Source organism: Lithobates pipiens, unplaced genomic scaffold (genome assembly GCF_037356315.1).
Source record: "Lithobates pipiens isolate NorthernLeopardFrog02 unplaced genomic scaffold, aLitPip1_a1.2 Scaffold_3, whole genome shotgun sequence".
NCBI classification, from domain to species: Eukaryota; Metazoa; Chordata; class Amphibia; order Anura; family Ranidae; genus Lithobates; species Lithobates pipiens.
Genome location: NW_027507790.1, coordinates 253,811,764 through 253,839,205, shown reverse-complemented (window position 1 = coordinate 253,839,205; position 27,442 = coordinate 253,811,764). Strand labels below are relative to the sequence as shown.

Sequence of the window (27,442 nt, the reverse complement as noted above, 5' to 3'; positions counted from 1 at the left end):
AGCAGAGACAATGAGCGTACATCCGCCCACAACCGATGTATATCCCCTCAGACGATCATCTGTGCAATGCACAGGGGCCCTTTTGTTGGCGGACATACCCCCACTCTGCAAACACCTCTCTCCAAACAGGAAGTTTACCACTAACTAACGGATCTCAACCAGTGTCAGTCTCCCCCAGTACGCTCTTTAGAGCGGGCTGGGGGAGAACGAAAACTGGGGAGGACTCTTATGACAATACATATTAAAATACATCTTCATAAAATTTTCCACAACAGTGCTTACTCCAGAAGACCCGGCACACAGACTTCACACCACACTCACCAGAGAGTTTTGACTCCTTGCATCAACAGGAGTGTCAAAACCAGCATGCGTAGTTATACCCAAGATGGTATGGCTTCTATATACTCCAAACTATTTTTCGTTATCTTCCAATATAAATGGTGGTTCCAGCTTATATCAGGAAGGGATTCTCCATATGCCACATTAGGGAAGAGAGGAGGATAGCCGACTTAGTGAAAAGTACAGCTGTTTTTCTTTTAACCACTTGCTTACTGGGCACTTAAACCCCCCTCAGTCCCAGACCAATTTTCAGCTTTCAGCGCTGATGCACTTTGAGTGACAATTACGCGGTCATACAACACTGTACCCAAATGAATTTTTTATCATTTTTTTCCCACAAATAGAGCTTTCTTTTGGTGGTATTTAGTTACAGCTCGGAGTTTTATTTTTTGCTAAACAAACAAAAAAAGATGCAAAAAAAAAAAAAAAAAAAAAATCATGTTTTAATAGTTTGTTATAAAATTTTGCAAACGGGTCATTTTTCTCCTTCATTGAAGTGCGCTGATTAGGCGGCACTGATAGGCTGCATTGGTGGGCACTGATGGGCTGCATTGGTGGGCACTGATGGGCTGCATTGGTGGGCACTGATGGGCTGCATTGGTGGGCACTGATGGGCTGCATTGGTGGGCACTGATGGGCTGCATTGGTGGGCACTGATGGGCTGCATTGGTGGGCACTGATGGGCTGCATTGGTGGGCACTGATAGGCTGCACTGGTGGGCACTGATAGGCATAGTTAAGGCGGCACTAATAGGCACAGATAAGGCGGCACCGATGGGCACAGATAAGGCGGCACTGATGGGCAAAGATGGGCACAGATAAGATGGCACGGATGGGTGGCACGGATAAGTGGCACGGATAGATGGGACTGATGGGCACTGATAGGTGGCACTGATAGGTGGCTCTGATAGGTGGCACTGATGGGCGGCACTGATGGGCGGCACTGCTGGGCACTGATGGGCGGCACTGGGGTGCAGCACCTTTGAGGCAGATTTTGGGTGGCACTGTGGGTGGCACTGTGGGTGGCACTGCTGGGTGGCACTGTGGGCACTGCTGGGTGGCACTGTGGGCACTGCTGGGTGGCACTGTGGGCACTGCTGGGTGGCACTGTGGGCACTATGGGCACTGCTGGGTGGCACTGACAGGGGGGCACTTACTTTATTTCAGGATGGCACTGCGGGTGGCAGGTGGGCACTGGCAGGGGGCAGGTGTCCGTTTAAATTGCTGGCCGTGATCGGGACTGATGTCCCGAACACGGCCGCCGGCGATCGGCTTTTTTTTTTTCTCCTCGCGCTGTCAGCGCGAGGAGGAATACTAGCCGATTACCGGCTCCGTTTTATCACATGATCAGCTGTCATTGGCTGACAGCTGATCACGTGATAAGGGGTCGGGATCGACCCCTTACACGGATCGGTGATCAGGCGAGTCTCATGGACTCGCCGATCACAGAGCGCGCCGCGCGCGCCCCTCAGGGGGCGCGCAGGCCGCTCGTAACCGGGACTACGTCAATAGACGTAGTCCCGAAAATGTGGGTCCGCGCTATTGCCGTCATTTTGCAATAGCGCGGATCCCAAGTGGTTAAATGTGAAAGAAATGCATTTAGAATTTGAAAGCATGTTTGCCTTAGGAAAGCATTTAGATTCCAGTATTAAAGATGGCCGCCGCACATTTCTTGTGCTGGAAGTGACGTCAAACTTTAAATACCCACCCAACACGTTTCGTCATAGGAACTAATGTCATCGGGAGTAATTTCCAATGATGAAACACATTGGATGGGCACTTCCAGCACTATAAATGTGTTTGTCCTTGTCTTTGTGTTTGGAGCACTTTAGTGAAGAAAGTAGGACTGTTGCTGGAATAGCACATTGATTACATTGGTTCACAGTGATTGAGATTACATTTGGGCTTTTATTACCAATATGACTTATGATTGCACACAATATTTGTTTTTATGAGGATTTGATTACAGTGTATAGGTAGCACTGTTACCCATCGGGTAGGTGGGGATTTTTTTGAATTATTTTAGTTGTTTTTAAACAGCATAACAGCAGCAACCTGAGTGTTTGTTTTTTTTAATATTTTTTTCAATTATTATTTTATCACCTTCATCATCATGTTTTTCTTAGTTACTATTTCACCATTTGTTTGCCAATAAAATATTCATAGTGTAGGTTAATATTTCTTTATTCAGTATACATTTATTCCAAACTACATACTGCCTGTGATATCACTTTCAAACTAACGAGCCATGTATTAAATTTGATGTAAAGCAGTTTCAAGACGTATGCAGTGCAGTTTTTAAGCTTGGAAATGACTATAAAATTATATTACCATTTTATATCCTTTTATGAAATTTTAGTGATTGAGTTTTTACTATGAATGACCTGATACTGTTACACAACTATAGTAACTTGTACAGGACTCTTTACTTGCTGCTGGGTGTGGACAATCATGTGTGGTCTTTATCTGCCATTGGTACTCTATGATCATTTGTTGCCATAAGCTACGACCCACAGCTAATTGATTGCTGCTGATCCTTTCCGTAATTGTTTGAGTGGTCACTTGCTGCTGATCCTTTTTCATAATTGAGTAGTCACAGGTCTCACAAAGTATAATGTCTGCAATCATTGTGTTGGTAGGTGTAGCGGGGTGTGACAAGCAGTATACACACGAAGTGATATGCAAGGAACATTGTATTGTAACAGCCAAATCAACCGTACTAACAGACCCAGTGGGAAGGTCGCCCATTTGGGGCCACTTACTGAGCAGAAGATACCCAGCAGACAGGAGACTCCTAGATGCCAACAGCATCTGTCATGAGCAGCAAAGTGTGGCTTGGCCGGTCTGACCCAAAGGGAGGCTTCTTTTAGAGGTAGACGTAGGCCCCGCTCTATCTCTATGCCACCAGAACCTATCCCTATTGCTTCCACTGTCCCTGACACACTGTGTTCCTGTCCCTATGCTGGCCCCACTGACCAAAGGTACTCCAAGCTCAAGAGCCAGGGTCTTAAATAGATGGTGCACCGTCATCCAATGGAATAGCTGCCTTTCCATGACTGAGGAAACCATAGAGGAACGAAGTGCCTCCTTACTTTCTCCGCCATCTGCCTTGCCACTACAGTAGAGTGTCACCTGCAGGGCAAAACAAGGACTGTACCTGCCTACAATTGTTTTACCCTGTTTATATTAGAACTGATGGCAAACTTCCAAACACATTTTGTAATAAGTATCTGTTGTCTACTTCTGCTATTCTGTTCAGCCAGTCTTGAGATTCACACGCCTCTACCACACTGCATTGTCTTTCCTATTTGGAGTGTCACAGACCATCCTTCCTTTGCCCTGTCAGAAAAATTCTAGTCTGGCATTAAATCCCACTGCAGATTTCTCTGGCAACTCTTGCTTTGGGGATGCTCTAAGTATCTATTAAGCAGAAACCTGTGCTATGGATGAACTTATTAGTGTGTCAGACTCCTGCATTCCCCACTGTGTTCTGTTTTTTCGCCCATCGGCCCCTTCATTACTACTGATAGCTGCATGCAGTGGTTCCTCCCTCTGGCTTGTCTACTGTACATCATAACAGGATGCAAGGGCTGGCAGGAGGAATCAATGCATGTGGTTTAGGGAGCAGGTAATTAACCTGTATGGCTTTTCCAATATTTGGTGTTTTGAAGAAGGTATGGTTTTTGGCTACAAGTTGGACCCTGTGCTGTCAGGGTCAATTTAATGAAAGGGGCCAAGTGATGGAACCTGTCATAAGGGGAACAGTTGGTAAATATCATTAGTGTAGTAGTAGTCATAGGCTGAGTACTCATGAATTCTATGGTTCTGTGCACTTTAGGATTTTTCCAAACCAAGATGGAAGGAATTGGCATGATGGGATTTTACTAATGGGTGCTGCAGCTCACAGCAAAGCTAATGTTTCCCTAATTCACTTACCTGTATTAAGCCATTCAGATAACTTTATGCTAAAGCACATATGTCAAACACAAGGACCAATGGCTGAATCTGATCCACCAAGCCTTGTCATGTGGTCTTCACATCTAGTTTTGCATGGAGGTACTAAAGCCAAATACATGGGTAGTGGAGCTGTCTACACAGAAATGTACTAGAGCTGGGAAAGGTAGGAGAGAGTAGAGATATGAGGAAGATTTTGGGGTCGGGGAGAGGTGGTTAGGGTTGCACACTGTGTATAAACCCTGTACACAGAGCACTCTATACCTACAGTCCCTTGAAATGTTCCACTTTTTGTCATGTTACAACCAAAAATGTAAATCTATTTTATTGGGATTTTATATGGTAGTCCAGTACAAAGAGGCACATAATTGTGAAGTGGAAGAAAAATTATAAATGTTTTTTTTACATATATGTGAAAAGTGTGGGGTGCACTTGTATAGCGCCCCCCTGAGTCAATACTTTGTAGAACCGCCTTTCACAGCAATACAGATGCAAGTCTTTTTGGGGATGTCTCTACCAGCTTTGCACATCTATAGAGTGACATTTTTTGCCCATTCTTTGCCAAATAGCTCAAGAGCCCTGTCAGACTTAATGAAGAGCATCTGTGAACAGCAATTTTCAAGTCTTGATACAGATTCTCAATTGGATTTAGGTCTGGACTTTCACTTGGCCATTGACTTTGATCTAAACCATTCCATTGTAGCTCTGGCTGTATGTTTAGGGTCATTGTCCTTTTGGAAGGTGAACATCTGCCCCAGTCTCAAGTCTTTTGCAGACTCTAACAAGTTCTTCTAAGATTGCCCTGTATTTGGCTCATCCATCTTCCTATCAGTTCTGACCAGCTTCCCTGTCCCTGCTGAAGAAAAGCATCCCCACAACATGATGCTGCCACCACCATTTTTCACAGTGGGGATGGTGTGTTCAGGGTGATGTGCAGTGTTAGTTTTCCGTCATACATAGCGTTTTGCTTTCAGGTCAAAAGGTTCAATTTTGGTCTCATCTGACCAGAGCACCTTCTTCCATATGTTTGCTGTGTCCCCTACATGGCTTCTCGCAAACTGCAAATGGGACTTCTTATGACTCTTTCAACAACGGCTTTCTTCTTGTCACTCTTCCATAAGGTCAGATTTGTGGAGAGCACGACTAATAGTTGTCCTGTGGACAGATTCTCCCACCTGAGCTGTGGATCTCTGCAGCTCCTCCGGAGTTCCCATGGGCCTCTTGGCTGCTTCTCTGATTAATGCTTTCCTTGCCCAGCCTGTCAGTTTAGGTGGACGGCCTTGTTTTGGTAGGTTTGCAGTTATGTCATACACTTTCTATTTTCAGATGATGGATTGAACAGTGCTCCGTAAAATGTTCAAAGCTTGGGATATTTTTGTTATAATCTAACCCTGCTTTAAATTTCTCCTCCACAACTTTATTCCTGACCTGTCTGGTGTCTTCCTTGGCCTTCATGATGCCGTTTGTTCACTAAGGTTCTGTAAGAAACCTCTGAGGGCTTCACAGAACTGCTGTATTTATACTGTGATTACATTACACACAGGTGGACTCTATTTACTAATTAGGTGAGTTCTGAAGGTAATTGGTTCCACTAGATTTTAGTTGGGGGTATCAGAGTAAAAGGGGATGAATACAAATGCATGCCACACTTTTCACATATTTATTTGCAAAACATTTTGAAAACCATTCATCATTTTCCTTCCACTTCACAATTATGTGCCACTTTGTGTTGGTCTATCACATAAAATACATTTACATTTTTGGTTGTTACCTGACAAAATGCAGAAAATTTCAAGGGGTGTGAATACTTTTTTCAAGGCACTGTAGCATACTCTTGAACTCTGTACATAACAAACTCTGCACTCTGTACACGGCGCACCCCTGAACCCTGCACTCTGTATACGGCGCACCCCTGAACCCTGCACTCTGTACGCGGCGCACCCCTGAACCCTGCACTCTGTACGCGGCGCACCCCTGAACCCTGCACTCTGTACGCGGCGCACCCCTGAACCCTGCACTCTGTACGCGGCGCACCCCTGAACCCTGCACTCTGTATGCGGCGCACCCCTGAACCCTGCACTCTGTATGCGGCGCACCCCTGAACCCTGCACTCTGTATGCGGCGCACCCCTGAACCCTGCACTCTGTACGCGGCGCACCCCTGAACCCTGCACTCTGTGCGCGGCACACCCCTGATACATCGGGCCCTTTGAGGGGAGCCATACTGCTGATGTGGCCCGCAATGACATTGGCTCCCCTTCTCTAAAGGCTCAAGTGACTGGGCAACACTCTGCAGAGAACCTCTTTAATGTCCAACAAATGTCCTTCATCTTCGCTGACCTTGTAAACTGCACCATGTTTTTTCATCACACATGAACACAGGTTCATGCTGCCAGTATTAAAGAAGCCTGTACAAGGATGAGGACTCCTCTCTGCCTAGTAAATAAATAATTGCTGTCATGAAAGTTATTCCAGGCTGCAGTGTGTCTTATCTTCAGTTTATGTGCATTGTTCCTGAACAGTGAGAGGCCCTTTCCCTGCGTCCGCATGATAAATGTCTGTCTGATAAGCTGCAGCCTCATTTACTGTATGCTAAAGTTTAATGTATAAATACATTCATTATGTCAGATGGTCAGTCTCTCGCCTCCTCTCCCTCCCACCCAATAGACTGAAATCTCTGGCCAGTGGGAGAAGGAGACAGCCTGACGGGCTCTGCTGAAGCTTGCCGTCAGCTGCCTGATAAGAAACCGCTAGATGTAGAGGCGGCCTGCAGAACAAAGCCTCAACAACCAGAACATTAAACATGACCTAAACAGTGCAGTCATTCCGACTGCATGGACATGCATGGAGTATGACACCACCTGCCCTCCCCTCTGGTCTGTGGACATCCAAGCTATGATACATATGCTACCAGAAGTCACAAAGACTCCTCTGAAAGTGTACCTGTCACTGGGCAGCTCTGCATATTCAGCATCCTGTTGCCAACAGTCAGTATAGAAGGGTGCACAGGCAACAGTGGCACCATGAAAAAAATAGCCGGCACTCCTAAAACACTATGAGGGATATTTATCAAAACTGGTGCAGTGAGAATCTGGAGCAACTGTGCTTTCCAGCCAAGCGGCTCCTTTCTGCTTGTTTAGCTGAATTGGAACTAAAGTTCCACTGTCACAAACTAAGAGCAGGCAGCCTTTTTTTTTTTTTTTTTTTTTTTTTTTTTTGCAGAAGAGATAAGTAATGTTTCTTTTCTGCAATAAACTACATCTACCTGCCTGCTTGCAGCATTCTCTGGCATATAAACTGATATGTGCACATTGCTGGCACAGTCCCCATGTGTCAGCATGATTGACTTCTGCACATGTGCTGGAATTACGTCACCCCAAGCTGGCCAATGAAGAGGCCCGAAGACCTGTCCTCCATAAAAAGGTGCTGGCGAGGGACGGGGGGCCAGTAAAGGATTTTTTATTTATTTATTTATTTTTTTTAATATTAACAAACATGTTATGCTTACCTGCTCTTCTTTCGGCGGCGCTCCCGGCTCCTCCCCCTTGCTGAGAGCCCCTATAGCGAGCCACTTGTAATGGAGACCCAAGAAGAGCAGGTAAGCATAACATGTTAGTTCTAAAAAAATAAAAAATAAATAAACCCCTGCTTCCTATGAGGGCACTCATGCAAGCTTGGCTCCATCCACACTTCCTCCTCGCTGGCTGTGATTGACAGCAGCAGGAGAATGGCTCCCGCTACAGCTCCTGAGCCAGTAAAGAGAGAGAGAGTAGTTACAGGCATCATCCCAGTATCTTTTGTTTAGAGCCGGCGATGGACTTTTTATGTAAAAGTGATCCTATTGGCTAATTGGATCGCTTTTACAGGAGGCAAAAAGAGGTTCCTCCTGCTGGCTTCTCTCGTCCCACTGGGGAGCCTAGGACTGCAGCTGCCAGTTCTGCCAGCTGATCATAGAGATAACTGTGGACCGGAACGACCCCGATAATCTATGTGGTCTAAGAAACGAGGAGTATTTCGTCACTGCTGGTTTCGCCGGATGTAAACAAGCCATTACTGGCCTGGAAAAGCATTGGATCAAACCATCTGTTTGATCTGATGCTTTTAAGGGCAGAGGAGAGATTTGGGGTATAATTGCCCCCAGATCCCCCTTGCCAGCAGAATAGGTTTGGAAGGAACGAAATTTGAGTAATCCTATGGGCTGCTCTAAGGTCATAACCTCTCTTTTCATGCAATTTTAAGCTGTGCAAACTCCCTGTCAATATAAAATGTGTGCTTGAAGCTGCAGTGGGTATAGGCAGATGGTGCTAGTCAGAGCCTGCAAACACATTGCACAACTTTAGGCCTAGTTCGCAACTATGCGTTTTTCAGTGCGTTTCTGCAAATCTGAAACTGCACTACAGTACATTTAACATGGTTTCCTATGGATGTTCACATCTCTGCGTTTTCCACTGGTGTATTTTTTTTTTTGGGATAGGTTCAGGGACTCCCCCCCCCCCCCCCCCCCCCCCCCCCCCACCCCCACCCCCGTGGCAGCTACATCTTTGGTTCCATAGACTTCAATGGAAATACATCTGAAACTCAGTGCTTGCTTTTTTTTTTGATGCATTTCTGCTGCATGTTTGCTGGTTTCTCCTGTCACCATTTTGTCTTGGTGTCAGGAAAACTTGTCAGTAATGCTTTTTGCAGAGGAAGGAAGCAGCAGACAGAAATGACACTTATTTGAGACAAGTACACACTATGGAGGGATATGCTTTGTTCATGTTTTATGTCTGAGCTTTACTACCACTTTGAGTGCCTTTTGGCTTGTCTGCAGCCTTATGCTACACCTTGTTGTGCTGCATGGCTTTCCTTCTTTGGAATTGACATCTAGTACGTACCTCCAAGGAAATATGGTTAGGTCACATCAGGGGTGTGATTAAAGTCTTAAGCATGAGCATGCATCTTTTAGAAGGTATAGGTCCCAGGGAGTTTATAATTAGTTTCTTCAGAGACTTTAGAAGCAGAATCTAGAATCCCGGACTTGTAGATTCACAGACTTTGGTTAAGGTGTTTTCAGAAATGAAAATATACTAGAAACCTTGCGGAATTTACTAATACCAAAGAAGGACAAGGATACATTAATAAAACATGTTATGTTTATTACAACAAAGTTACAATTTTTGTAAAGATATAAAAACATAACGTCAATACTCTTATAGAATGATGCAGGCCATAAATTTAGACAATATTTCTTTGCTGATACATCAGGAGGTCAACGTGTTTCACAAATATTGCTTCCTCAGGACCTAAACATTCTAACTGCAAAGAAAAATGGCCTATATGCACCAATTAGAGCCAGAAGAGAGCTGATGGTGTGCTGTATGACAAAGCTTTGGTATGAGTATAGCATAATGGGATCCTGCAAAACTTGCATCAAATAGTCTCAGGAGATGGATCCCAGAAAAAAAGGTGGGAGGCAACAATCAAAAAGGCAATCTTGATATCCAAATGTTCAAACCATTATATGTTCATATGACCTGAGTTAGTAGTGCCAAATGTATCCAAATGGCACCAATACATTAAGGACGTTAGTCCGTAATCTAGGTACATATTCACCAAACTGATGAGGATAAGCACTATCAATGATATCACATCAAAAAGGTATATAGCAGCTTATGCCAGGCAACATAAGTACGCCTCTTCATCTGTTAGGATGGCCATCAACCGCAACCCATCCAACAGGCCTGCAGTAACCATCCATCATCCGAAAATGGAAAGAGTATGGCATAACTGCAAACCTACAAAGACATGGCCATCCACCTAAACTCACAGGCCGGGCAAGGAGAGCATTAATCAGAGAAGCAGCCAAGAAGCCCATGTGAACTCTGGAGGAACTGCAGAGATCCACAGCTCAGGTGGGAGAATCTGCATGACAGACGCCTCACAAAAACGCATTAAAAACTCACCAAATGCATCAGCTGCAACCTGCAAAGATGCAAACCAGGCCTTCGAGCCAGGGCTGTTAATACAATTTCCAGCAGCAGTAAGGATTCCGCAAGAACAACTGCCAAATGCATTGGCTAGAGATTCTGTTTTACCGCTCAGTCATAAAAAATAGAGCATGTCCATAGGGACTCTGCGGGATGCCGTATGTCACTTGTGCTGTGTGAGGGAAGGAAAGAAGGCTGCAGGCATTAGGAAAAGGCTTATTGATGTGAAAGAAGGACATGAGCAATGAAGAAAATCACTAGAGGACTTGAAATAAGATCTGTAAGCAATAGATTTAGGTGGCCCTCCACCGTGCCACAGCCAATATCTGTACACACAAAGAACAATAGGAGCCCTGTTTGTCAGTACAAGACTTTATCGACACAATATGAGACAATTCGTTTTAAAATTGTAATGCTTTATTTATCCTACAATTACAATTTAAAAATATAATACAATTGCAACACCTTCTGTGCATAAAAATATCCAATACCAGAACGATGCCAAACCCAGAAATGGAGATATGCAGTCAACATGGAGTAGTGCTGAACCGTGCATGAATCGCTGTGTTGCTGATAGTGTAAACATCAATATCAGGTAAAATGTCTATAATTACTCCATTCTGGAAAGTCTACGTGTTTCGCAAAGGTTTCTCGCTTCCTCAGGACTGGTTTAGTGGGCGCTGGTCTAGATAAATGTGGGGAGTGGATGATACAAGTCTTGGGGGCAGACACAGGAGCCCCCCAGATGGGAAGAGGTGAGGGGCGGCCAAAGCCTCCCCAAGAAGGCAGACCCAGACATACAAACAGCCGCAGATTGTCCAGTATTAAATAGAGCGCGCTCCCACAGAGCGATAGATGGAACCAAGGTCATCAATTCCCTGGGGCGCGAATCTCAGGTTAAATGCTGATATGCGCCATTAGCACTGGTTTAAAATTTATTATGGAAACCAATTACAAGTACCCCTTGGTACAGGAACGGGAATTAAGTATAGCTTCATCCTTGATTTTTTTTTTGACACATTTGTAGTTCTTATCAGGTTGATCTGTTATAGGAATAAGACCATACACCGTGGCTTTCCCTTTTTATTTGCAGAGTGTGATTGATAGTGGCCGTACTCAGTCACTCCGGCTCTGTGTACTCACATCATCCCTCAGCTATCAGGATCAGCTGGCTGGACGTGACTTGTGCTCTGCAGACCCGGCTGGGAACAGATAATCCTTGGTATGCCAGTCTGCAGATAGACGTGTATTGAATGCTGGAGATTTCTATGTCTCTGTGTTTACCACAACACTTCCTTAGCATGAAGCTGCTAACATGCAGTAAACCATCTTTGGCTCGCCAGCCCGTAAACAAACCCGCCTCTATTGTCGGTACACAGTCAGGCAGTTGTCATTCATTGAAGACATTTTATTTTCTACGTGTGCAGCTATAGGCGGCAGATAAAATTCTGTAATGAACTGCTGTGCCAGGCTGGAAACATAACCAGCAGCTGAGAGTTGACCCAATTTACCAACCTTTTATCGATGCTTGTATTGTTTTTCCATGATCCCTTGCAACTGCAGGCCTTTAAGTGGTTGTAAACCCTTCCATATACCCAGTGAAGTGACTGGCCTCGGGTGATGCACAGAAATGAAACCAGTCCTCCTGCAAAAGTTGTACTCGTTTATCTGCTATCTTCTCTATATCTGTTCAAAGTGCAGAATTTACAAAGGTTTTCCAAGCTGCCAAAATAAAAGGAGGTGGAGAGCTGAAGCTACACTCTGCAGAGCTCAGTGAGGAGACCTCTGAGAGAGCCGATTGGAGGGAAGCCCCCCCCCCCCCCCTATCAGCTGGAGATCCCTCCCCGTCACCATTTTTGTCTTTGTGTCAAGAAAACTTGTCCGTAATGACTGATGCTTTTAGCAGAGGAAGGAGTCAGCAGACAGAAATTGTGCTTTTAATTGAGACAGGTACACACTATAGAGTAGAGATCTCTAATCTATGGCCCTCCAGTTTTTCGGGAACTACAATTCCCATCATGCCTAGTCATGTCTGTGAATGTCAGAGTTTTGCAATGCCTCATGGGACTTGTAGTTCCGCAACAGCTGGAGTGGTGTAGTTTGGAGATCCCTGCTATAGAGGGATATGCTTTGTTCATGTTTCATGTCTGAGCTTTACAACAACTTTGAGTGCCTTTCGGGTTGTCTGCAGCCTTATGCTACACCTTGCTGTGCTGCATGGCTTTCCTTTTTTGGAACTGACATTTAGTACTGCCAAGGAAATACGGTTAGGTTGCATCAGGGGTGTGATTAAAATGTTAGAGAAACTACAGTCTGCTCACATAATTTGTAAAACAAAAAACATCTTTGCCATTCTAAATGCTTCCCTCCAACTACTTTGCATATTATTTTATGTATACTGTGATTCTGTACTTGCCAAATATGCTGCAGAAATCTCCCTCCACTGAGTGGCTGCAACCATTTTAACTGTGGGCACAGACACGGAGAGGCACACCTCCAGCTCTGCATCTCTCATTGGCCCTCTTATGAATCACCCCCCCTCCCTTCTTTGCAAACTCTCATGAGAGAGAGAGAGCTGTGCGTGATGTCATAAGCCTAGGCTTATTACCAGACAAGAAACAGGAAGTGGGCTGTATAAGATCTTTACCGGCATCAAAAAAAATGTTTTACTATCCAAAGTTAAAACAAGGGCAGAAGTTTTAATAGATGGAAAGATGAAAAAATTACTGAAGTTCCACTTTAAGCATGGGCATGCATCTTTAGAAGGTATAGGTCACAGGAAATGTATTATTAGTTTCTTCAGAGACTTTAGAAGCAGAATTTAGAATCCCTGACTTGTAGATACACATACTTTGGTTAAGGTGTTTTTAGAAATGAAAATATACTAGAAACCTTGCAGACTTTACTGTTACCAGAGAAGGAAAATGATACATTAATTAAACATTTTATATTACAAAGAAGTAAAATTTTGTAAAGATATAAAAACATAACATCAATACTGTACTCATATAGAATGATACATGCCATATATTTAGCCTTGAACAATATTTCTTTGCTTATATGTCAGGAGGTCGACGCGTTTCACAAATATTGCTTCCTTAGGACCTCAACATTCTAAATGCAAAGAAAAATGGCCTATATGCACCAATTAGAGCCAGAAGAGAGCCGATGGTGCACTGTATGACAAAGCTGTGGTATGCCTATAGCATAATGGGATCGTGCAAAACTTTCATCAAATAGTCTCAGGAGATGGATCCCAGAAAAGGGGGGGGGGGGCTCAACAATCAAAAAGGCAATCTCGATATCCAAATGTTCAATGCACTATATGTTCATATGACCTGAGTTAGTAGTGCTGAATGTATCCAAATGACACCAATACATTAAGGACATTAGTCAGTAATCTAGGTACATATTCACCAAACTGATAAGGTCCCTTGCGACTTGTCCTATGACTTGAGACTTGAGTTTCACATGACTAGACATTCCCCATGATTTTCAATGATAACCATTCATATATGTGCAACTTCAAGTCATGTCAACTTCAAAGTAGTCCCTTTACTACTTTGGTCCGACTTTCATGCGAGTTGAGGTCTATATACCTCCAAGTTTACACAGGCATTCCCTGAAATTGCAGTAAAATCGTGTGACTTTGAAGTCGTGGTAGTGTGAAAGGGGCCTTAGCACCATCAATGTTATCAGATCAAAAAGCTATATAGCAGCTCATGCCAGACAACATAAGTATGCCTCTTCATCTATTAAGCTGGCCATGAGCCACAGCCCATCCAACAGTCCTGCAGTAACCAACCATCATCCGAAAATGGATAGAGTGTGACACAACTGAAAACCATCCAAGACATGGCTGTTCACCTAAACTGACAGGCCGGGCAAGGAAAGCATTAATCAGAGATGCAGCCACGAAGCATATGGTAATGCTGGAGGAGCTGCAGAGATCCACAGCTCAGGTGGGAGAATCTGTCCACAGGACAACTATTTGTTTAGTCGTGCCCTCCACAAATCTCTCATTTATGGAAGAGTGGAAAGAGGAAAGTAATTGTTGAAAGAAAGCCATAAGAAGTCCCATTTGCGGTTTGCGAGAAGCCATGTGGGGGACACAGCAAACATGTGGAAGAAGGTGCTCTGGTCAGATGAGACCTTTTTGGCCTAAAAGCAAAAGCTATGTGTGATGGAAAACTGCACATCACTCTGAGCAAACCATCCCCACCGTGAAACATGGTGGTGGCAGCATCATGTTGTGGGGATGATCTTCTTCAGCAGGGACAGGGAAGCTGGTCAGAGTTGATGGGAAGATGGTTGGAGCTAAATACAGGGCAATCTTAAAAGAAAACCTGTTCTAGTCGGCAAAAAACTTGAGACTGGGGCAAAGGTTCACTTTTTACACTTACAAATTACACTCTTTTAAGTAGTTGAATGCTCTAGGATGAGATAGCCACGTATGTTTTAATAACACTTTAACCTGCTATGCAAAACCAAAGCCTGGGATGCACCTATGAGGAGAGACGGGAGGACCTTTGCCAGTGGCGATAGTCTTCAAGTAAACTGGTTTACACCCAAGTGTCGGGTGCTGGAGCAACTAATGAATGGTCCATAACAATCAGTTGAAAAATATGCCAGCACGCTTTATTCTTTTGCTATGTTCTGCATACTGTATTGTGCATTTCATATAGCACTGTTTTAAAACCAACAGAAAGTCCTTCATCAGGCATAGTGACCTCAAAGGCAGTTCAAATTGCAAAGGATTAACGTGGGATGGCAACTTATTTTCATTTGGTTAGACACCACTATTCATATGTGGACACCACCTTCGATGGATCAGTTGGGAGAAGGGGAGGCAGACAGTCAGCCAGGTTGTGTTTTTTTGGATGAGAACTAGTTTCTCCTCCGAAGATAAGGCCATAGCTGGGTGTGTCCAGTCCCTTCCCTTCGATGAATTGTAACCCCATCCTAAAAAAGCAGGGAACAACACCCAACTTCACGCTAGCCCCTGTTTTCGTTTCAAAGAAATGTTGTGCACATACCTTTTTTGCTTGATGTATCTTTGGTCTGGTCATATGACATCACAGGTCCTCCTCTTCCTGTAGTGGGCAAACCTGAATTCTGAAGAGGCTATCACCACGTAACATGCTTGCCACTCTGCAACATTCTCCTGTGTACCCAGCTTGGCTGAATGACCTCAGGGCCCACCAGGCTGTGATGCCCCAGGGTCAAAGGAAGTGGGTTGGATGACACTAGGCCCCATTCCACTCGACAATGCAGAGCTTGTGTAGAAGAATAGTATACTTGGTGACACCTCTGGAAATGTATTGCCACAAGAACTGCATTTTTTTAATTTTTATTTTATTTCAGTAGACCTAACATTGAATAGAACTTTCAGGTTTTCTGTTGGGTTTTACTTTTAACTGTATTGTTAACTTTCCAATGCACTACTACAAGGCAATGCAGTGCATTGATGTGCGCAGAACCTATTGAAAGCAATAGGGTTTTCTCCTGTCTGTGCGATTTTTGCTGTGCTGTAAGATGTAGCAAAAGAGTACAATGCCCCCAGCGTGAGCTAACCCTCCATGTCTCAACAAATGTATCTGATCCCTTATGGCGAAACAGCATTGTGTAAGCATGAAGAGAAATGTTGACTCAACAGTTCTAAGTAATTGCTGGACTATCTGTCTCCATGCCTCCGTCTCAGAGATCCCTCAGTGGATTGTGTGCAGACTGTTAATTCACTTCCTCTGGTGGAACACCCTGCGTGATCCCGTACTGTCTGGACACGGCATGTCACATACTAGACACTGTGTTGACAGCACTGTTTCACAATATGCTTTCTGCCCGGGTCAGAGGTCATGTTTTCCCAAGACCTCTTTGCTGCCGGTCATGTTTGCAAGACCTTTTCTTTCATCTGCAGTAGGCAGAAAAGAAATGGTTCACAATACTGTCCACTGCAGCTGTCACCCATTCTGCCATTTTAAATGACTTCTTGACAAGGACATTAGTTCAGTTTTATATTACTATAGTAGTCACATGATTATCGTATTATTTTTCTTTTCAGTTACCTGAAATCTGTCTTTTTAGGAGCTGCTGGCTAAAAGTTTAAAGCTATGATGGTCTCTAGATGGCGTATCCCCCTGACCTATTTTTATACTATTTTATGAAGCGATCCCATCACTACTTCCTCCATCATAGCCAGTGCTTCTAGATATGGGGAGCAGATGAGTTGCATGCTGCAGTGCTTAGGCCTAAGCCGCCAAATGCCAGCTTGCATGAGTGCGAAGGTGACATCTTTAACCACTTCCAGTTCGGGTAAATTCTGACATTCCTTTCCTTTTGCTTATAAGAGCCCCCAAACATCGCGCATATATACATACATTTTTTTTTTCACAGAGGGCATAGAGAATAAAATGGTGGGTGTTGCATATTTTTATGTCACTCGATATTTGCGCAGCAGTTTTTAAAACATTTTTTAAGAAAAAAATACTTTTAATAAATTTGCACAAAAACCACAATATAATAGCCAATTTTTCAGTAAAATATAAAAGATGATGTTATGCTGAATAAATAGATAGCAAACACGACATAATTAAAAATGTTGTCTGCCTGTGAAACTACATCAAATTACAGTATTTTTTAAATCTCCATAGGCACCGCTTTAAATGCCTTTACAAGCTACCAGTTTACCGCTACATTGGAGGTCTGGCACTACCGGTACAATTATTGCTCTTGCTTTGATGTTCATGGCGAGACCTCAAATTTGTGGTGTGATCGCGGTTTACATATGCATGCAGGACCTAAATGCATGTTTGCATTTGTGTGGGGGAATGGGGCTGCTATAATTTATTTATTTTTATTTAACTTTTTTATTTTTTCATCACTATCTTTTTTAACTTTCTTTTTTTGTTCAAATTTATTGCTATTACAAGGGGTGAACAACATCCCTTGTAACAGAATGGGCTGAGAAAGGTCCTCTTTGAGAGATCTGGGGTATATTAGACCCCACATCTCTCCTCCTGGCCTCGATTGCAGCCAGTCAGACACAGATCTGTCTGATCGACTACTTTACTGGCCAACAATTAACCAAGAACAGAAACGGGACTTGACAAAATCCTCCTTGCTTCCTTTTTCTGATGTCATACAGTAGGAGGAAAAACATCTGTTCATTTACTGTGTGCCCAGAGCTGGATGCCGCCAGTCGCATTCTTACAGGGCTCCCCAATCAAATGGGAGAACCCGGTAAAGGAGGCGGAAGAGGGGAAAGCTAAGTATAAGCAGGTTGGAGGAGTGAGATTTTTCACTTTGCCCCGAATAGATCATTACCTGTCTAAAGGTTTTTTATCTTGTAAACCAATATATCAAAAACAACGCTTGCACTTAAAGTGGTTGTAACACTAAAAAAAATAAAAGGCTCTTATTCCCTTACAGCAGATTAAACAGCACAGTGCTTGTGCTGTCTAATCTGCCCCCCTCTAAATTGTAAAAAACGTGGCTAATCCTGTCAGTTCCTGTGTCCCCCTCTGTGTACTGACCACGGTTGTCGGGGCTATTGAGCCCTAATAACCGTGGTCAGTTTACGTGCCTCCATCATCCGCAGCTCTCCTCCCTCCCTGCCTGTTGGCTCCTGTGTGTGTAAGCCCTCTGCCCCTCCTCCTGCCCCAATTAGTAACAAAGTATACTGTAAAAAATTCACTGTCAGCCCATCTTTTATCCAGTCATAATACACAGTGTAAGTGTTTGTTGAAAACAGAGCCTCTAAATACCTTTTTTCAGTTCTCTTCAGGCCAGCCACTTGACTCCCGGTTGCTCTCCTCCCCCATCTAAGGGCTACGGCAGAAGGGGCCGAGCGGCAAGCACAGCTGTCACGTGACCTCCCCGGCTGACGTCCAAGGGAGATCTCGGTCCCTCCCAATGTAGCACATAGATGGAGTAGGAGAGCAGCCGGGAGTCACATGACCGGCCAGAAGAGATCTGAAAAAATTGTATTTAGAGGCTTTGTTTTCAACAAACACTTACACTGTGTGTTATGGCTGGATTAAAGTGACAGTATATATATATATATATATATATATATATATATATATATAATATGTGTGTGTGTGTGTGTGTTCAAAAAACAGCCCCTCTGTTATCCTATGTGCACACATGGATGTTTTTGGATGTTTATCGGCAGTGGATTTTATGGACTTTTTTTCTGAACACCATAAAATATCGTTCAGGAGTTTGTTTTTCTGACCACAAAAACACCAAACGCTCATAAACAATCAAAAACGTGGCTCACCAGCAAAAACGAAAATCAAACAGATGGTGTTGCGCTACCTGAACTAGATATAAATATAAATATAAAGAGCCTGGTACTGGAAAAATTAAAATCTAACTATAAATCAACTAACCTAAAATAAAAGTTAAGGTGTCTTGTGCTAGTGTATTCTAAAACTTGAATTCCAGAAATCATATATTTATATATCAACATAAGTAACTAAGCAAAAGGAAAAAATATTCCATAAAGTGCAAATGTTAAAACGTGCAATTCGTAATGCATGAACAAATGATAAAATACAGTCTATAGTGAAATTAGATAAAGTGCCAGTGATAATTAGTTCCGTAATCTTCTTGAAAGTAAAAAAGTTATTAAATATATATATAAGACAGTCTATATAAAAGCTGCAATAGGTGCTCAGTGACTTGTTCAGTGCTTCTCAAAAAAGAAAAATAGGTGCCAGCAATCGTGTTGTAATTTCTGTGTCTCCAGTATACACGGCACACTAGGTGAAATGGCCCCTTACCTTACTGCTGTAAGGTAAACAGCAAATCAAGCAGCAAAAACAGGGGTGCAGGGATTCTATCCCAATTCCTAGCAGGTGGATCTTGGTCCCCTCAGGTAGGTATTTTTCCTCTCAGATAGTTTCCATATAGATCTTTAGCTTCAGTATAGCTCCCAGAGGTCTCATAGGAAAGATAGAGGTACACTCGGATGGTGAAGTACGTTCGTGAAATTTATTGTAACGAAATATAAAAAGAGGTACTCACAAACATACGATAAAATACAGCATTAAAAACGGACGAGCAATCCGCTCGTGTATGCGAACGTCACTTCCGGATTGCTCGTCCGTTTTTAATGCTGTATTTTATCGTATGTTTGTGAGTACCTCTTTTTATATTTCGTTACAATAAATTTCACGAACGTACTTCACCATCCGAGTGTACCTCTATCTTTCCTATGAGACCTCTGGGAGCTATACTGAAGCTAAAGATCTATATGGAAACTATCTGAGAGGAAAAATACCTACCTGAGGGGACCAAGATCCACCTGCTAGGAATTGGGATAGAATCCCTGCACCCCTGTTTTTGCTGCTTGATTTGCTGTTTACCTTACAGCAGTAAGGTAAGGGGCCATTTCACCTAGTGTGCCGTGTATACTGGAGACACAGAAATTACAACACGATTGCTGGCACCTATTTTTCTTTTTTGAGAAGCACTGAACAAGTCACTGAGCACCTATTGCAGCTTTTATATAGACTGTCTTATATATATATTTAATAACTTTTTTACTTTCAAGAAGATTACGGAACTAATTATCACTGGCACTTTATCTAATTTCACTATAGACTGTATTTTATCATTTGTTCATGCATTACGAATTGCACGTTTTAACATTTGCACTTTATGGAATATTTTTTCCTTTTGCTTAGTTACTTATGTTGATATATAAATATATGATTTCTGGAATTCAAGTTTTAGAATACACTAGCACAAGACACCTTAACTTTTATTTTAGGTTAGTTGATTTATAGTTAGATTTTAATTTTTCCAGTACCAGGCTCTTTATATTTATATTTATATCTAGTTCAGGTAGCGCAACACCATCTGTTTGATTTTCACTTTTATTATCTGGGGGTTAGGGTCCATACCCCTGTCGGTAGTTTGCTGCAACCTACCCTTTTAAATAGTTTAGGCCCTTGACGACAGCGCGGGGATACCCTAAACCAATTCACCAGCAAAAACGTTGAAGACTCCCTGCAAAGCTACTGGCTTTTTAGAATGTTATTTTAACGTCCAGTGTGCACGGTGCCTAAAGGTTACAAACACTTTTGTTAAAAACCAAAAATATAAATAAACAAACGTCCAATAAAAGTCCTAGTAAACAAATGTAGTCTGTTGTGTTCTTATACACCCCCGTGCTTTAAAAACATAAATATGTGCTCCACTCCATTGCATACAAAACAAACTCTGCACTCACCAGAATAATCTGACCTACTCTAGAAACAAGAAAGTGAAAATTGCACCTGCTGATGTCATTTATACACCACTAGACCAGGGATAGAGATTGCTCAGGAATACCGTTTCCAGTATCGATCCAACTGGTCCCACTTTGCCTCTGTTTTGTCCTCTGAAAACCGCCGCACACTCATAGCAGAAGTATTAAAAGAAAAAGAGAGAGAACAAGAAACGGCGGCATTAAAACGAAAAGAGGAACAATTCCATAAAATCTGGTTTTACTGTCATGATTTCCGCTACTCACAAGACTACAACACCTTTATGGCCTTCCTGGATGTGCAAGTGTGACTGTGCATGTCCTTTTTTTTTTTTAAACTCTTTCTCATAAGTTTTCCTGTTCAATACCCGTCTTTCCCTATTGAACTTGCTTATTCTCTTTTCCTTCTTGCTCTCGCTTTCTTGTCTTATTACTTACATGACGTTATACCTTTTTCTTCCTGTTGCTAAATTTTTTGTGTACACACGCCTCTGGGTGAATTTTATTATTCTGCACTATTACGTTCTTTGTCAGACTACTGTAGTTTTTAGTTGCCATTTTGGCATCACCCTATATGCTTTATCCCTCACACATGGTTTTAGTTTATTATAGGTTTGTGTAACCGTTTGATTATTGTACCCTATATCAATACTGGATTTGTATTGTCTTTGCTGGTGCACACAATAAAACTTTTTAACTCATTAGAAAAAAAAAAAAGCCTCCTATAGTGTAAAATTTACTTCTAAAGTAACGAAAGTTGCACTGGGGCCTGATGTTCACAGTAGTACAAACGGAAGTGCTGTTGGCTCCCCAGTGTGCGTTCCAACAATAGAGAAAGTGACGTACCATAAGTTCCACCCTATGTGTTTCGTCATATATGTGCAACGTCCTCGGGAGTCTGTCAAAGTTACTTGGGGTACATTCACACCAAATGTATCTGTGAGCACATGGTCACCAAAAAATAATGGTTTCCTACAAATGCGGATCACACCAGCATGTTGCACTCTATTGCATTTGCCTAGTGCTGAAATAACTACCGCACGCACTACTTTTTTTTCAGCGCAGTGCATTTAAATGCGCAGAAACATGAATAAACACCATGCACTGCAAGGCACATCAAGGCAAAAAAACAAAAAACAAAACAAATGAAACACATGTAAAAAGCATGCCAGTGCAGTACAACACATTACATTAAAATGCAACTGCATTTGTGGTGTGAATGAGCTCTTAACCTCCCTAGCGGTAATCCCGAGTCTGGCTCGGGCTGCAATTTCAGTACCACGAGCGGTAACCCCGAGCCAGACTCGGGATCACATACATCGCTGGATACAGGGAGGACACAGGGAGAAGTTACTTACCTTGTCCCCTGGATCCAGCGATGTCCTCCGGGCTGTGTGATCGAGCCGTCCTCCGCTCGATTCACACAGTGCCGAATGCCACCGAGCTTTGTTCCCTGCGATGTTACGGTGCATGGGAGCGGACATTGGCGCCAAATTCAAAAAAGTAAAAACACCCAACGCACACAGTACTGTAATCTGTAAGATTACAGTACTGTGTGCGTTTTGCGTTTACAGATTACAGTACTGTATAAAAAAATCACACACCCCCTTTGTCCCTAGTGGTCTGTGCAGTGCCCTGCATGCACTTTTATATTATAAATACTGTTTTTTCTGCCTGGAATTTGGAGATTGTCCATAGCAACCAAAAAGTGTCCCTTTATGTCAAAAGCGATTTTAGACCAACTAGAAAACAGCGCTAATAAATTATAATCACTTGCAGAATTGAGCGATAGTGATTTCTGGGGAAATTCGTCATCAAACACTAAATCTAATGACAGCGACAATTCTGCAAATGAGCAAATTTCAGTGTTTTTGGATTTGATTACATTATTGAATAATTTCTATTATTATTTATTATATTATAAACTTTATCATACCCGGGATGTCTGCTAGACTCTGGTTTGAACAGATTTAAGAGAGTTATTCCTAAGAATTACAGGACTACAATATAAAACGCCAAATTTCCATTAAAAATAATTGTACCGCTTTCAGCACCTAAAACCAGAACTAATCATACCGCCAGGGAGGTTAAAGTACACATATACACGCATCGCCATGATTCGATTCAGGACTACAGAATGCTCTCCTTATCTTCATGATATAACAGGGATGTGTTCTGTAGTCCATCAGAGGAGAACTGGGCAGAGCTGACAACACTGCTTAGGATTTAATTGCAGCAGAGGCTCTGTGTTGTCAACTTACTTGAGCTTATTGGATTTCTGTGAGATAAACAGGTATTTTTCTGCACTTATAGCATTTTTAGGGATAAAGCATGTGCATGTACTGCATAAATGACGTGTGTATATATCTATATACAGCAGTCATTGGCTCATGCTGCTGTCAATCAAATCCAATGACATGGGGGCGGGGCCGAGTCCACTGGGCAGCTATGGACGCCGAATGCAGGACTCTGTAGCACGCCCGCAAGGTAAACCCCCAGGAGAGCGCTTCTCCCAGGGGTTATCTGAGACTGGGAGGAGCTAGGAGAGCCGCTGCGTGACCCCAGAAAATGACATTCGGGCCACTCTGTGCAAAACAAGCTGCACAGTGGAGGTAAGTACCGTATGATATGTTTGTTTTAAAAAAATCTAAATCAAACCTTTGGTGTCGCTTCAAGCTCTGTCAGATTGGATGGAGTGTGTCTGTGAACAGCAATTTTAAAGTATTGCCACAGATTCTCAATTGGATTTAGGTCTGGACTGTGACTGGGCTATTCTAACGCATGAATATGCTTTGATCTATTCTAAACCATTCCATTGTAGCTCTGGCTGTATTTTCAGGGTTGTTGTCCTGCTGGAAGGTGAACCTCCGTCCCAGTCTCAAGCCTTTGAGACGCTAACAGGGTTTCTTCTAAGATTTCCATGTATTTGGCTCCATCATTCCATTGACTCTGACCAGCTTCCCTGTTGAAGAAAAGCATCCTTACAACATGATGCTGCCACCACCATGTTTCACAGTGGGGATGCTGTGTTCAGGGTGAAGTGCCATGTTTGTTATCAGCCATATACAGCATTTTTCCAAAAGTTCAATTTTGGTCTCATCTGACCAGAGCACCTTCTTCCACATGTTTACTGTGTCCCCCACATGGCTACTTGCAAACTGCAAATGGGACTTCTGACATCTTTCTTTCAACAATGGCTTTCTTCTTGCCACTCTTCCATAAAGGTCAGATTTGTGGAGTGTACGACTAATAGTTGTCCTGTGGACAGATTCTCCCACCTGAGCTGTGGATCTCTGCAGCTCCTCCAGAGTTCCCATGGGCCTCTTGGCTGCTTCTCTGATCATTGCTCTCCTTGCCCGGCCTGTCAGTTTAGGTGGACGGCCATGTCTTGGTAGGTTTGCAGTTGTGCCATACTCTTTCCATTTTCAGATGATGGATTGAACAGTGCTCCGTAAAATGTTCAAAGCTTGGTATATTTTTTTTTTTTAGAACCTAACCCTGCTTTAAAACTTCTCTACAACTTTATCCCTGACCTGTCTATTGTGTTCCTTGGCCTTCACGGTGATGTTTGTTTACGAAGGTTCTCTAACACAACTCTGAGGGCTTCATAGATTAGCTGTATTTATACTGAGATTAAATTACACACAGGTGGATTCCATGTACTAATTAGGTGACTTCTGAAGGCAATTGGTTCCACTAGATTTCAGTTGGGGTTATCAGAGTAAAGGGGGCTGAATACAAATTCACGGCATACTTTTCAGATATTTATTTGTAAAATATTTTGAAAACCATTTATCATTTTGCTTCCACTTCACATTTATGTGCCACTTTATGTTGGTCTATCACATAAAATCCCAATAATATATATTTATGTTTTTGATTGCAACATGACAAATGGTAGAAAATTTCAAGGGGTATGAATACTTTTTCAAGGCACTGTATATATATATATATATATATACACACATATATATAATAATTTATTCATTTTCTTTTACCTAGACATGCACTTTAAACTTTGGCTGATTATCCCCGGTTTATGTATATGTTAGTTTCTATAACGTAACAGGTCCAGTACCTTGGTGTAGGTGGATAACTGATGATCTAGTTCTTATTCCTTTTGCATGGGTGGTCCCAGTGGCATTTAGCTCAGCGTTCTTGCCCTCTCCCCTCCTGCCTATTGTCTGCTAAATGTGAGGTCAAAATACTAGGAAGCAGTCGCTGCTATATATCCTGTCTGTGATTGCAGTTTATTGTGCAGCAGACAATGTATGTGTGTTGGCGTTGACATGGTGCCAGCCATACCACAATGTTCCTGCCGTCCAGTGTACGTTTCCTTCCCATTCAGAATTTTCACTTTTCCCCGAAGATAGCCTTTGTTATTTACAATTCCTTCTGTTTGAATGTCAAAGGCTTTCCACTTTCTGTTTTCAGGATAATAATAGCTATTTGCTAGTCGCTGACCAAGCTGCCAGAATGGGCTTTTCCTGCATTAGTCATTAAATATGATTAATAATAACCATTGAGATCTTTGTTTGGAAGGGACGTTCTGGGTGGCTTTGTTTAAACACACAGTGCAGACGAACCGCGTAGGGCCCATTTACACCAGTGTGCATTGCACTTTATCATTTTACTGCATTACAATAATTTTGAACAGGTCCCAACACAGGAGAAATGGCTGCTACTCTAATTTATTTTTTATTATACCACATTGCATTGCAACGTACACATTGTGTTTCTCTGTAGATGTGTTGGGGTGCCATAAAAAATTAATTACAATGGCACTGTACTTGGTAAAGCCATGGCCAAAAATATTGGCACCCCTACCTTTCTGTCGGATAATGCGCTAATTCGCCCAGAAAATTGTTGCAACTACAAATGTTTAGGCATTCTCATGTTTTATTTTGTTTGTTTGTATTGGTATCACACAACAAAAAAGGGAAGAAACAAAAAGCCAACTCTGATACATTTCATGCAAAGCACGAAAAATGGACTGGGTAAAATTATTGGCATCCTCAATTTAAAGGGGCTGTAAACATCCTATGCATTAAGGTGAAAAACACCTCTCAGTTACTGGCCCCCAGCCCCCCCCCCCCCCCCCCCCCGTTTTACTTACCTGAGCCCTGGCGGGGATGAGCTCTTCCTCTGCCCGAGGTTCTTGGCCCTTGATTGGATAGATTGATAGCAGCGTAGCCATTGGCTCCCGCCGCTGTGCATCAAATCCGCTCGTGGACTGGGCCTGATTCATACATTCACTGTATAATAACTGGCTGTCATTTTTTTTGTTGTGTCCACAGCACATTCTCCCAAAAGGATTTTGGCTTCCTCAGGCAAGTCCAAACTCCAATCTGGCTATCCGTTTCTGTGTCAGCAGTTGGATCCTTGTGGGTCTTTTTCCATAGCGTCCCTTTTCATTCAGATAGTGACGTATAGTGCAAGCTGACACAGTTGTACCTGTGCCTGAAGGTCCGCTTGAATTTATCTGGAAGTTGATCAAGGCTCTTTATCCACCATTCGATTAATCCTTCGCTGCAATCTTTGATCAAACAAAAAATAAATAGACCTGTGGCTGCCTAAACGTTTGTAATTGCAACAATTTTTTGGCCGAAGTGGTGCATTATCTGACGGAAATGCAGGGGTGCCAATATTTTTGGCCATAACTGTATGTTACCATGCATAGAAAGTCACTCTAGCGTAATTTTTTTTTCTTTCTTTTACTGCATCATTGCAACAAAATGCACATAACGCTTTGTGGGGTTCTGTTGTTTGCTTAGTAGATGTGTTGGGGATGGCTTCAAAATAACAGCACCCCAATGCAGTAACCCACACTTTGTGAACTGCTGTGTGTTTCAGCAGTGCATGAATTGTACTGCCCATTACTGCATTACAATGGGGTGGATGGATCCTTAAAGTGGTGTTCCACTGAAAAAATATACAAAAATGGCTTAAAAAAAAAAAAATTGGAAATTTTATTATTTTTTTATAACTCGCATCTAAATGGCTGTCATAGTCTGCCTCCTTCAGTGCCTGGGCTCTTGGTGTCATTTCCCGTCCGTGCAGGAAGGGCTCAGTTCTGCCCCCTCCCTCTTGTCAATCATCTGGGACACGTGACTGGTCCCAGATGATTGCGCGGCCAATCACGGTGCGCGGCGCTGCTCACGCATGCACAGTGGGTGCTCGGCTGAGAAGCCATAGCCGGGTGCCCAAAGTTATAATGATGGCGCCTCCGAACGGAGGGGTAGAAGAGCGGGGCTTCGATCCCCCGCATCGCTGGACCCTGGGACAGGTAAGTGTCCGATTATTAAAAGTCAGCAACTGCAGTATTTGTAGCTGCTGACTTTTTTTTTTTTTTTTTTTAACGGGAACACCTCTTTAAGTCTCAGCTTACACTAATGTGATACGGGAACCAGCGTGATTCCTGTGTGGATTCCCGCATCACATCAAACTCGCAGGCAGTTAACACTGCTCTCTGCGAACTGCTGCGGGTGTCAATAGAAAGTTAATGACACCCCCACAATAGCTCACAGAATGCAGCATGAACTGTGGAATCGGATCGGTGAACACCAATGGGATCCGATTCCAGTCCAGACCAAAAAAAAGGGTCCGCACCATCTTGGTGCAAATGCGATGCACTTTCAGCCATGCAATGTATGGCTGATTTCACATCGCACAGACATTGCAATGCAGTGCGAATCACATGCTATGTCTGGCATCGCATATGTGTGAATCCAGCCTAAAGGGATATTTTACCTTAAAGTGGTTGTAAACCCTTCCACTCAGTGAAGTGACTGGCCTCTGATGATGCACAGAGGTGAAGCAAATCCTCCTACATAAGTTGTACCTGTCCTTCTTTATTGTTTTCCTTAAAATAGAAAATGTCAATACATACAGCATTAAAAAATGACTCAAGTACGCGGCATACCTCAA

At 42.9% G+C, this 27,442-nt stretch overlaps 1 protein-coding gene across 1 annotated transcript in view; it reads left to right on the top strand.

Annotated features, from left to right (window-relative positions):
- DYM (dymeclin) overlaps window positions 1-27,442 on the top strand; it is a gene marked incomplete in the record, with an annotated part of 586,856 nt that overhangs the window by 127,160 nt on the left and 432,254 nt on the right.